General features: G+C 41.0%; 1 protein-coding gene across 3 annotated transcripts in view; it reads left to right on the forward strand.

Moving 5' to 3' along the window:
- The window catches only part of INVS (inversin), a 156,478-nt gene that overhangs the window by 46,256 nt on the left and 96,228 nt on the right, over nt 1–13,994 (forward strand). The gene's annotated exons all lie outside the window — the stretch shown is intronic.

The following is a 13,994-nucleotide window of genomic DNA, read 5'->3' on the forward strand; positions in this document are numbered from 1 at the left end:
CCAGCGTCAAGATTAATGGTGTTCCTGAAAAGGATTATCACTATGTGAAATATTTACATTTCCTAAGCAGCATACTTTAGAGGAATTGCATTATCTTCATCAAGTGTCAAAGGAAAGGTTGCAAAAGAATTGGGAGTTTTTAGGGTAGTGTAAGATACATGAAGAATTTGATTTGCTGCTCTGCTAGTTACCAAAATGCAGTTGTATTTACTGTTAAAACAGCACACGATAGTGAATTTGTTCTGAAGATTCTTTATTCTGTCCGCCTTTCTAGATTCATTGCTTGTCTCTAAAGTGTCAATTTTGCAAGTAAGGCTCCATACAAATTCACAATGGTATAGATGATCCTTATCCTAGATAGCTTTGCCATCTCAGTCCTAAAAAGAGTTTATGTAGAACCAAGGGTACATTTGAACATTAACATAATATACATAGCACTATTTTATAGTATGTGTGAGCCCCTACAACACAAATGGTTATCTCATTATCAGAGGTAACTGATTTCCTTAACTGATCTCCAGATCAGAAGGAGCTGTTTGCATCTCCATATCAGAAGGAGCTGTTTGCATCTCCATATCAGAAGGAGCTGTTTGCATCTACTCCGCCCTCCCCTCTCCTCCTCTATATCTGACCAGTTTCTTTTTGCCCTCCGTGCATCTGACGAAGAGAACTGTGATTCTCGAAAGCTTATGCTACAATAAAATTGGTTAGTCTTAAAGGTGCTACTGGACTCTTTTTGATTTTGCTACTACAGACTAACACGGCTAACTCCTCTGGACCTACAACACAAAGGCATGCATGCCAAAAGGTCATTTTGGGAGGAAAGCATGTTGACATTATAGTATCACATACAATATGGAACAACTTTTCAGTGATATTAAGAGAGAAACACCAGTATTTGGGTCAGTGCTAACATATCACTTAGAAAAAATTAAACTGAATAGCAGAAATGACAGGAAATGTACCCCTTTGCATGTGTTCCGATATGCCAAAAAACATATATATCAAAGTAGGTGGACATTTGCAAATAGGGTGATGGCAGACTTATCCAAAGTTCATAGATTCTGATGTTGCAGGTTTGGGCACGTAGCAACTGAAACTGGAAGCAGTGTTTCAAATACAAACTCCATAAACTTCTCAGAAAGCACCACCTTAAATGCTGAGGTATATATCTGATGATCTCTCAAGCTGTTTTTGTCTGTTTTTTTTCTAGTATAATATCTTGCTTATTGGCATGCCATACATCGTAAGTTCCCAGAACAGATCTTGATTATGTTGAATGAAATTTTAGTTCCTTTTCAGGCTGCAGTTTTATGTAATGATCATAAATGTTTTCAGCAACGTACTTGCTTTCAACCATTGACACAATGGTAGTGTAATGTCCTCATCACTATAGCATAGGCTTACCATGTCCCACTGTTGGCAGGAAAATGTGGTGGCAATGGGAAGCATTCTGACATGCCGATGTCAGTCCCTCTACACCTGGAAGTGATGTCACCTCTTCCCTGGGAATGCATTTGGACAAAACTCTACAGTTAAGCCATAGATTATTGCACAAATGCTAGAGTGGCCACAGCTGTGCACTAATATTACTTCCAGGCACTTGAGGAGTGATGTCAGTGTATTGTCAGCAACATTAGCAGCATCACAATAAAACAACCCTTTTATTATCCCCTTTTATATTTAATGATCACTGACAGAAATTTTGTAACTGACAATGGGATGCTTTTATCATTATCTAATATTAACATCTGAATTAATCTCTGTGAAGAAAGATATAATTTATAAAATGTAAACTGCCCTAAATATTTCTTCCTCAAGTCCTCCCAAAAGCAACAGAATAACTGAATATGTTTCAGAGTCTCAATTTGACCATCTCCATGCTTGCACATTCTGTCTAAATAAGGTATATCTACGTAATGGCCCTCAGTAACCGTAGACGATGGATAGAAAGGCGTTTAGCCTGGTCAGCATAAACACCGTTCTATAGTAGGGCACTGTAAAGTAAAAAACATATTGTGGTATAAAATTGGAGGGGTTTAAGCCATGAGTGGCCACTGAGCGTAGACAACATACTCTCTCCTGTGTGCTACTAAAATCCAAAGATGTCACAGCTAACTTGATTTCTTGTGGTTGTTGTGGGTTTTCCGGGCTGTATTGCCGTGGTCTTGGCATTGTAGTTCCTGACGTTTTGCCAGCAGCTGAACCTCCTCAGGATACAGTGAAGCCTCCCTCCATTAGCATTCCACACCCTGGGAAACTCTTACGGGATGACTCAGCCCAAACCCACCTTCCTGAGTAGATATAAATTACCTGCCAACATCTTCTCCACACTGTGACACTGAGAGATCTCTGTCTTTCGGTGCTACACCTCTGAAGATGCCAGCCACAGCTGCTGGCGAAGCGTCAGGAACTACAATGCCAAGACCACGGCAATACAGCCCGGAAAACCCACAACAACCATTGTTCTCCGGCCGTGAAAGCCTTCGACAATACATTGATTTCTTTTGTCTCATATACATTATTTGAGTTAAAGCCCAGCAATTGAAACCTATTTTCAATGACCTTTTTCCAAGAGGTCAATGATGGATCTTTTCTAATAAAACTTAGCAGCCCCTGATTAATCATAAGCATCTTTCAGTGTAATAAAAATGATTTTTGCCATGCTAAAGCTTCAAAGATTTCTGATTTAACTCCACTCTGAGGTCTGCCCCAGAGACACAGTTTGGCATACCAGATATTCTGCAAAGAAATTGCGTTAGTGGTTGATCAATTAATTCATCTACCACATCAATAAAAACCCCAATACCATATAATATTTGGGGAATTAATTTAGTATGTGGAAAGCCATATCTGCACGAGGTCAGCAACAACTATCAGAAAAGAGTCTGCTAATCCCCAGATTTTCCAGAAAAGTCTGAATTCTTTTGAATAAAAAAGTAATTTTGAGGTAAAGCACACACCCCCTCTCTTACCAGTAATGAGATATTCCCAAAAGCAAATTGCTGGCACTAAGGTGCCATTTTGAGATGATATAGCAACCTCAAAGGATGCATGAAAACTTGCGGTGGAAAGGAGGCAGCAACCAAGAAGAGGAGAACATAGCAACCAGGCTGATAGGCAGAAGGGGATAATGGTAACCAGGGTCGGAGTGGGGAGGGTGGAGCCAATTGCCAGCGGCAGAGTCACCAAGAAGGGGGGAAATGCAGTTTCTCATTGGTACTCCTCTTGTATACTACAATGTTCTCCTGGCAGATGTTTCCATGGCCTCTCATAAGCAGTTGTGTCACTGCAAGTAATGCCTTTATTACACGCCTTAGTGCTGAGCAGGAAGTCTTTGTGTTAATTGTGAAAAGGGATTTCCCTTATCCTGCTATTCCTTGCAACTCCTCCCCTTTTCCTGGCATAGCTGTTTCTGTGGTCTAGCATACATAGTAGGACAAGACATTTATAAATGGTTTTGCCTTTAAACATCGCAAGAAGTAAGTTGGTAAGGAAAATTTATGTTTACATTTATAGTCCACAAAAGTAAAAGGCATTTCATTCATAAAAAATGAATTCATAACCGTGTTTCAACTTTTTTAAAAGTTGGACTTAAATGCTGCTTGGTTTCAGCTCATCCTATCCCCCAAACAATAAACTGTTAATTGATTTTAACCACTACTATCTGGCTGCAGATAATATATATTAAAAAATTCAAACATCATACAGATGCTTTTTGCCAAATAGATATCACGAATATATATATATTGAATGATTATACTTTTGCCAACTTCATTTAATAATTACTGTGTTCCTGAGTTGGCATTCCATTTGTCTTACCTATTTTAAAAATACCTCCATGTTGCTGTTAGCTCTGATTATCATCTTTTAGATTTCCTCATTTACTGTCTTCATAATAAAAATATTATTACATTAACTTTCCACACTTTTTTCAGATTGTTGTGGTGATAGTTATTATTCAGGTTGTCATTTATTATAGGACCTAAGAGGAATCACAGGGAAAAGGAAATCCGATTTTCCTCCTCCTCCTCCTCGTTAGCTTTGGCTCTTTCCCCATCACCACCTGCCTCCTCGTTATCACCTTCCCATCCTGCTTGCCGCCGCTGCTGCTTCCTCCCCAGAATTTTCATGCATCCCAAAGGGTGCCAGATTTCAATTGGTTTTTGTTTTATTGTCTTTAGGTGATTACCCCTAAATTATTACACTTCAGGGTTTCCCTCAGGATTGCATAATCTTGTGCAATAGTCACGACTGGCCCAATTGTTCACATTTGGCTGTTTGCACGGGGGCCCCACCTTTGTTATGAAATATAATTATTGATGTATTGTCGAAGGCTTTCACGGCCGGAGAACGATGGTTGTTGTGGGTTTTCCGGGCTGTATTGCCGTGGTCTTGGCATTGTAGTTCCTGACGTTTTGCCAGCAGCTGTGGCTGGCATCTTTGAAATCAGTATAATTATTATTCACAGGAACCTGGGAGAAATCATGGGGGAGGGGAAATTCCATTTCCCCCTACCACCTTTACCTGTTAATATAAATTGAGTTTTGAAATGCTGAGCATTTCCTAGGTAATTTGTGATATCTGAAGGGCTTATAACCTGCAGGCTTCCTACCTTGAGCCAATTTGCTAGCATACAATGTACCTTTCAAGCTTTGGTTGATGGCTGTTTTGATTGCCAACTTGAAGGTTGGCAGTGTTGAATTCAGATTTTGCAAAAATGCATACTAAATATGGCAGAGATCTCGGGTTTTTGTCAGGTATCTGACGAAGTAAGCTTTGACTCATGGAAGCTTATACACTGGAAAATTTTGTTGATCTTTAAGGTGCTACTAGATTTGAACTCAGTTTTTCAGCGGGGGGAGTGGTCAGAATGATGGCCAGAATCCAATTAAGTGCTTTGGGCATGCCCCAGGACTTCTTTGCCCTATAGATTTAGACTTTTTTAAAAAGTAGACTATCATCTCTGATCCTCACAGTGTTTTTAAAAAACCCTTGGTTGCAAATCTGAGATCCAGCACAGCAGAGGCAACAGAAGTTGGCGGTGGGGAACTGTTGTAACCTACACCCTTTTATTTATGAATGGGATATGTTTCTAGTATTTTAATATTCTAGATCCTCTTTTCAAGACTCAGTAATGGAAGCAGAAAAGTCAGCAGTTTCTGGTGTAGCTCGTCACAGGTAACATTGTAGGGGCTTTAGTGCAGGGATGCTATTGCCAACAAAGCAAAGATGATAAAAATATTTGCAAAATATGTTCTGCTTCCTGGGAAAATGCCCTAAACTTGAAGGGAAACTATTTGAATTGGGGCATATTACCCCCCCCCCCCCAAAATACTTTAAAACATGTTAAACTACAAGAGACCATCTGTGGATAATTAGCTTATAGAAGGATGTTCTGTTAATCATATATTCAGTCTCTTGAACAATTTCTCTTGAACAGCATAATAGCTTACTTTGAAATCAAACCTAGTTAAGGAATTTGAATAAATTGAATAAATATTCCCAGAATGAAACGATTTTCTGAATTAAAGATGAAATGATAAATTCTGTCATTAATTTAAAATACTTTTTGAAAAAACAAAAAACTCTTTTCTGATGTCACAACTAAAACCAAGCCAAACACAAAACATTAGCTCAGTTTACGCAAATTTATTATCATGTAGTCAGAAGTCAATTAAAGGTAGTCTTGGCCTCCTAGTTTTATTTATTGAAAACAAAAATTCCAAAAAAATTGCATCTCATCTGTACAAAGGGTTTCCGTACTTAGAAATAAGTTTGGGTTTTTCTCTATTGAAGACAAAGTATGACAAACAAGAAGATAATATAAATGTAGAGAAATAGTGGGCTAAATTGAAAACAACAACAATAATCTTCTTGGAGTGGTTTTTCCAATACTCCCTTTGGGGAAAATGATGTACTGAGAAGATGTAATGGGATATTTTCCTAAGAGAGCAACTGGAAGAAACTTACTGCTCGAGCCGAAATGCGCCCCCTGGGAAATGCTTTCAGCTAGAGAGTTGTCAGTAGTGCTTCTTGGAAAAGAATGCGTGCTTCCCTTAGAAGTTACATACCAACCTCAATCTTCAAATCATGTGTGTGAAAGCATTTCCACTTATTTCAACTGATTTTTCAAATAAACCTTGCTAAGCACTGTAGGACACATTTACTGATTATTAAACGTATTTGGTAATAATTAAAAAAATTATTATAATGCATTTTAAAAGTGCCATAGAATTTAAAAGTAAATGTTTAATTTTTACTCTGTAATTCTAAGCGATATTGTGAACATTATCTATGTAGACAGGAGAACAGGTTTTCAGATATGTTCTTTTTTATTGGCAAATCCTTGATTTCCAATTATACCACAATGTTTACAATGTACCATAGGTTTACAGTCAAATGGCATTTTGTTGTTTTTGTTGCAAGCCATAAGGACCATAAACAGAAACTATAATTTGGCTCAGTTTAAGAGGTTTTGTTAAAATCAAGAATCTCATTGTTATTTCCCAAAGTTAGCATTAATATATCTGATTTTCAAAATGTCCCCATTTTTGGATACTTAAATCTGCAGATTGGGGCCATGTAGAGAGAAAGGACATCTTCCTACAAAGTTGAGCAACTCCTGAGGTTTGCAGAAAAATGGGACTTTTTTTAAATGAAGGAGAGGGTTAAGTCCACCCCAAACGGAGGAACATCACCAAAAATGCACTGTTATCAGCCTGGCTTCAGGAGGCGGAGGAGAGTGGAGGAGGAGGGCAGGCAGGCAGGCAGGCAGGCAGATGGTGAGCGGAGAAAGGAGCAGGAGCTTCCCCTGCCATCCCCCTCCCTGCGGCCACGTGAACTGCAGAAGGGCAGTGATGGAGATGACCTCGGGGGCTGAGAAGGGTGAGCCAGCAAGTGGGCAGCCCAGTGAGCCAGCAGAGGAGGCGGGCTGGATTTCGCTCTTCCAAGTTCCCACTTCCTTGCTTCTTAATAGCCATGCATTCAGAACCCTAGAGGAAGCTTTGCTGGTTGTCACTTGTTACCCACATGCTGGTGCTGAGGGGTAAACTGGTGTGAAAATTAGATGTGTCTGCCACAAATTTTGTTTTCTTCATATACCTTATACAAACTATATGACTCAACCTGAATCTTTAATAAACGTGTATTACAGAAAGCAATGCATTAATGGTCTGTGGGCGAGGAGGCTATTGAGATAACTGTCCTATCAATGCAACATCGGTGTTTCTTACCAGGCATTAAAACACCAAAGAGAGGTGGAGATTCCCACCTCTAGGGAACACAACTAGGCCTCTTATTTCCTGTGGATTGTTATTATGAGACTTCAGAATATTGCGAAGCAATACATACAGCGAATCTCTTCTTTGTCAAACTTTGGTCAAGACAAATTGAAATGTGTTTACTGATTGTTATCTTTATGTTGTAAACTGCCTTGCAAGTCTCTACGGCAATGATACAATTTGGGAAATTTTATATACAGGAAAAATAATAGTTTTATCGGGGAGCAGTCCATTGCTTGTGCACTTATCTTGGATGGAAACATGTTCATATTTAGGAGGACACCTTCTCAGTTCTAATTCTTCCCCATTTTCAAATTGCATACCTAAGAATTTTGCTTCCAAGGAGTAGGACCCAGTATGTATGTTGTTTTCTAGAATCTGTATGTGCAAGTAGCTACTCACATGATGGGCTACTTTGAGTGAGCAATATAATATCAGAAAATCTAAGAAAAATTCTCATGGTTTCCAAAATAATCTAATATAGATTCAGAAGATGGCGCCATTTCTCTACCATAATATTTTGGTATCAAATCACAGTTCATTTTTTAAAATTATGAAGTCCTCTTCATTGTGTTCAGATAATGTTCCAGATTCAGCGCTTAATTTCCTGATTTTCTTTGTTTAGGAATAACAGTCTGGCATGGGTATACCATTCACTATAAGAATGACAGTCTTGGGATCAGGGCCCATATTGTCACCTGTGTTGCTGCTGCTCTTCTAGAACCTTAGACAGTTGATAAGTAGAAGATCCAGATGTAAGTTTGGGGAGGTCATCTTGTTAAAACTCTCCTCCTTCATATGGCAGCTTAATTTAGTAATAAATGTCATCAAGCTTCAGCATAAGTTCTTCTGAACTACTGCACTGTATTTCTTTGAGACAAAGACACAATCCCAAAGGGAAATAACATCTGAGGATCCAAGTCTTCAACACTTCTTGCAGTCATGTCTATGAATTGTGCACTTGTGCCATAGCTGTACATACCTTTTCAGCCATAATCAGCCTAACTTGCACTCTTCCCACCTATGCATCTCCTTTGACATGTCATAAAAATTACAAGGCCAGATTAAAGCTCTCTTAAATGGATCTCAAGGCCTTTTTTTTAAGGATACTGAGGTTCAGAAGTAATCTGAATTTAAATAAATAAATGACCTTTCCAGCCAAATCATACAGATTTTCAAATATAATGGCACCCAGCTTCTGATTTAGGGCATCTTCCTGCCCACCCTATTGCTATATTACTTTCACAAGCAGAATCAAGTGGCAGGCTGTCATTTCTATGCGAGCTTGTACAGTTTTGCCCTTGAGAACACTGCTGAGATGGGACCCAAATCTCCTTCCTCTGTCATAGAAGGTAAAAGTTTGTGCTTATTTACATTATTTGTAGTCCATCTTTCTGGCTGAGACTCAAGGTGGATTACAAAATTTAAAACAATGCAACAGGAACAGCATAACAAACAGTGGGATTACAAAGTCAGAGCACAATGCAATAAGACATTACATATAAGGTTGTTGGGTGAAGGGCAGCTGGCTATTTCCTAACTCTAGGTGGCCCAAGAACCTTCCCTAGAAGAACTCTAGGTGGCCCAAGAGCCTTCCCTAGGAAAGACCCAAAGTTAGAAACTTTGCAAAGGAAACCCAGGACATGCCCTTGGGAGCCATGATAAGTCAGGGCCAAACAGCTGAAACATAAGTTTCTTCTCATTCAATGGTTCAATTCAGTCATCACTGAAAAGATGGTTTAATTAAACTAAGGTTAGTGTAATTTTCTGAATGCAAGTAATCCACTAACTATATTAAGTTAGGGTCCCTCAAACCAGGATCTGAATTGTCGAAGGCTTTCACGGCCGGAGAACGATGGTTGTTGTGGGTTTTCCGGGCTGTATAGCCGTGGTCTTGGCATTGTAGTTCCTGACGTTTTGCCAGCAGCTGTGACTGGCATCTTCAGAGGTGTAGCACCAAAAGACAGATCTCTCAGTGTCACAGTGTGGAAAAGAAGTTGGCAGGTAATTTATATCTACTCAGGAGATCTCTGTCTTTTGGTGCTACACCTCTGAAGATGCCAGTCACAGCTGCTGGCAAAACGTCAGGAACTACAATGCCAAGACCACAGCTATACAGCCCGGAAAACCCACAACAACCACAGGATCTGAATGATTGTTTGACATTGATTTGTTAACCATAGTATGCCTAAACTACGGTTACATGGAAGCAGATATTACGGCTTCATGCTCGCTTGTTCCTTGGCACTGTCGTCCCCAAATGTAGAGTAAGGTACGAAAACAGACTTTGTCAAGGCAAACTGGAATCTGAGTGGCACTCTACAAGCTGAATCCTGGTTTCCATCCTAGCCATAAACCCACTTTACTTCAACTAACCCTTGCTGTGAAGCCCCCAGAGCCATGTTCTCTGAAGAGTGGTCATCTTTTTTCCATGGGGTCAGAAACAAAATGCACCCAAACTCTGAAGTTTGTACTTTTAATGGCTTGTTGTTTTACTTTGCTGGCTTCAGCAGATAATCATCACCCTGTGGCCCAGCCAGCATACAACTTTTCATTGCCACCTGTTCCTGCCTTGCTGCTACGGCCACTATCTGAATCCTTCTTCTACCTCCTTAGGCTCTTTTCCTGGCCTCTGCATCCTCCCAACAGGGTTAAGCTAGGTGTTGGCCTGGCTGCCTGAGTTAGGTGGGGAAAGCCCCTCCTTGCTCCCTTGGGCCAGGGCTGTTGTCTTCCTGAGGCTTCAGAAGGCAGGTCACCTTCCTGCCTGCAAAGGCCCCGAGCCTGCCTGCAGCTCTCTCCTAGCTTTCAGTCAGCTGCCTCTTCAATGCCTCCAACTGGGGTCCTTTATCCCTCTTCCCCTGGCCATGCCTAGTTTCTAATTCCTTGCTGTTACTCCTGAGTAAGCATTTCCTCTCAAGGAGGTCTTTACCCCAGTGAAGTTCTTTGCTCCAAAGGGACTGGCAGGCCTTTCTTCTGGCTGTTCCCCCCTTGCTGCTGCTGCCCCACCTGGTTCTCTTCCTAGCTCTGGCCCTTTGGGCCATGCTCCTGTGCCACCCCTGCTTCCCTAGGGGTTGGGTATTCTGGGCTCTGACAGCTACTTTAAACTTCCCTGATTTGTCTTTTGGCAGCAACATGAACGAGAGAAGAAAATTTTTCTTAGTATTATGGATAATAAAACCTTATTCAAGAAGTGCTCGCAATGCAGCACAAACATGGCTATGACTGACGGGCATTGTCTTCATGCCAAAAGCCCATGCCAAGAGAGCCACCCAACTAAAAGTGGTCTTATGGGAGAGGGGTCTCTCTAGCTCTAGCAGCCCACTAGCTAAGTCATCTGCCTTGCCAGAGCTTGCGGCATGCTTGGATCTGACACTGTCAGGGACTTTGCACCCAAGTGCTTTGGGGCCATCACATCTGAAGGATCTGACTTGGATTTAACAACACTCAAGACCCAGAGACCCTGAGGAGCTGATGTGAGTGTTGCCTAAAGCACTCTCCCATAACCTGGACATGGACTTTATACATGAACTGTGCACTGGTACTGAGGCCAATACTATGTAAGTAGAGGGAACTCCATGGGACTGGCAGGGCAACCCCTAGCCAGTACCTACAAGCAACCCTCCCTGAAAACACTCTGGAGTAGCCACAACATGCCCAGATCAACATGCCTGCTGCCAAGATGCCAGCCACTGCTGAAATCCCTACAGCAACTGGGACCAGTAGAGAGACAGAGAAAAGCCATGTTTCCGAGACAGTTTGAAAGGACAACTATGGCTTCCTTTGCAAGCCATAAACTGCCAGTGCTGCTGTCACGAACTGTTTACAGGTTGTACCTTTTGATGTGCAGATGCCAGAAGCAGAGGCCGGGAGGCAAGGCGCCTCCGGACTCTGGTAATCCCACATCAAGACAATCCATCCATCCATCAAGCCATGGACTATCATAAAATGCAGATCTCTCCCTCATCCTCTCTTCCTCTCCATTCTTTCACCCCTTGGGAAGTGTCGCCATGGACCATCATAAAACTCAATCACTTCCTATCCATCTGCCCCCCCGTTCCCTCCTGCCCCCCACAAAGAAAAACATTAGCTTTCAAATTACCCATCCCAGATCCCTTGTGTCTTGACAAAGTGGTACATTAATTGCTTTTGTTAAATTTCCAGAGAACTACTTACAAGGCGTGAAACCCACCCTGGGTCCTACCTCAGAATAGAAATTGGCTATTTAAGGGAGATGCTTGGACCCCTTGAGGTCCCCGCCACTACCCAGCTCCCCTCTGTCATGCGCTCCTTTCCCCCCATCCCACCTAGTATAGTGCAGGCACCCCACTAGGCTTTCTGCTTGCTGCTGAATCTCTGCTTCTCGTCAGGACAGGCGCATATTGCCCAACAACGATATTCCTGCTAATGCAACCGTCTCTATATTTTTCCCATCTTTGTTTCCCAGTCTTGTACTGAATGTGTGTGTGATTCTTGGACTCTGTATACTCAAACGTTATTAAGTAAAGCCTTGATTCATTTAAGTATTAGTCTCCTCTCTTGTTGTACGTGCTCCAGAAACTCTGACCCTGGTATACACAGATTGTGATCCCTTAATATACGCCAATTGCCTATTAATTCCCAATCTTTGAGGCAGTTTGGCTAACATGAGGGCTCCCTCTTCAGTTCCAATGCCAGTCAGTTACTACTTGGATCCACACTCAGGAGATCAGGATCCTCGAAGGTTAGCAAGCCAGCTTTCAGCACCTTGGAGCCCCCTCCCCCCAAAGAAAGTGAGGACAAAGTTGAAGCACTTGATCAAGCATAAGGCCTCTTTACACCCAAAAGCTCTTGAGCCCAAAGCAACGATGGATGACTTGGAGATGGTAGAGATTCCGGTGATCAACCCAAACTTAGAATATAAAGGAAAAGAATGGCTTACCCTCAAAGACGTAACAGAAGTAACAGATAATGAGTTGAAGCTTAAACCAAATGAGGAGTTGCCATTCAAATAGGGTTGGTTGCAATATAGACAAATCAAAGACTTATTTGATTCAGATCAAAGAAAAACAGGCTTTAGAACTAAGAATTCAGAGCTAGAAGAATTACTGTTGGGAGATAATAGTAAAATAATCTCTAAAATGTACAAATTATTATTGAAGTGGCTTACAGAAGAAGAAACAGTCAAGGTACAAATGGTAAAGTGGGCTATAAATTGTAATAATGAAATAACGATGGAAGCATGGGAACAGTTATGGAAAAATACTTTAAAAATATCAACATGTACCAGTATTAGAGAGAATGGCTATACAATGTTATATGGATGGTACTTAACACCGAAAAAATTAGCCATAGCCAACAAACAGCTATCTAATAAGTGTTAGAAATGTAAGGAGCATGAAGGTTCTCTATTTCATATGTGGTGGACTTGTCGTAAGGCTAGAGACTTTTGGACCAAAATATGTACTGAGATGTCTTTGATACTTTGTTATAATGTTGCAAAAAATCCAGAAATGTTGTTATTATCATTGCATTTGGAAGATGTTGATAGAAATGATAAGATATTGTTATATTATATGATATCAGCAGCTAGAATAATATATGCTTAGTATTGGAAGAGAGAAGAAATACCTGAAATTGAAGAATGGACAAGGAAATTGTTGTACATGGCTGAAATGGACAAACTAACAAGAAATTTGAAGGAGCAAGATCCAGAAGCATTTTTGGAAGATTGGAAGAAGTTGAAAAAATACATGGAAAAGAAATGGGATGTTAAGGGACAATTATGGTCTTTTGAGGGGTTGTAAAGAAATTAAGTAAGATAAGATATAATTAAGATCTTTACTAATAATAAGAAAAGAACAACTTTAGTATAGAAATAAGGCATTATTAATAACGGGGGTTTGGAGTGCTGTTGGAAGTCATTATTGAAAAGGGAGGAGGGGAGGGGGTGGGGGAATATATACAAGGAAATTGAAATGGAATGTATTTGTACTTGAATTTGATTATATATTGACCCATCCAATAAAAATCTATTAATAATAATAAAAAAGAGATTGTAGAGATTCCTTGAACCATTCCAGCTTGTTCCAAGTTGCCTTCCCCATCTTCCTTGGAGGATGGCAAACTAGTTCAGCCATGCTTGCAGCTGACATAAGTGTTTATCCTATTGGGAATACTGTTTCCACTGGTGTTCAGCATAGTATCCACACTATATGTCTCCACCGAACAGCACTAACTGGGTAGAGGTCTACCGCCCAAAGTCCATTGGGTCTGTCTCCATCTCCAGTCCAGTGCTCCTGAAGGCTCATCGACAGCGTTCTCCCTACTGGGTCCGTCCACAGTCTTCCTTCTCTTGGAATTGAAGATCTAAATGGGTAACTCAGATTGGAGCCTGAGCATGCTGTCAGATCCATCCCCTGACGAGAACATAGGGGAGAGAGAGCCTGTTTCACCAGCGGATGACTTCAGGTTATATGCCGAGCTGATGTTGCAGATAGAGAAGTCATTGGATATTGATGTGTCCTTGACTGAGCCCAAACTGAAGCACAAAATCCTTCAGCACTTGTACTCTGGGAACCCATTGACAATTGCCTTCCCTATGATTGAGAGATTGTTGAGCTGATATGTCGTTCAAAGGACAGATGTTTGATGAGTACCTGTCTCAAACGAGAAAGGATTGCTAGACGGGGTTGCCAGGTCTTATGGGATACTGCTTCTGCTCACCAGTCAACC

The sequence above is a fragment of the Eublepharis macularius genome, chromosome 11 (genome assembly GCF_028583425.1).
Source record: "Eublepharis macularius isolate TG4126 chromosome 11, MPM_Emac_v1.0, whole genome shotgun sequence".
In the NCBI taxonomy this organism is placed as follows: domain Eukaryota; kingdom Metazoa; phylum Chordata; class Lepidosauria; order Squamata; family Eublepharidae; genus Eublepharis; species Eublepharis macularius.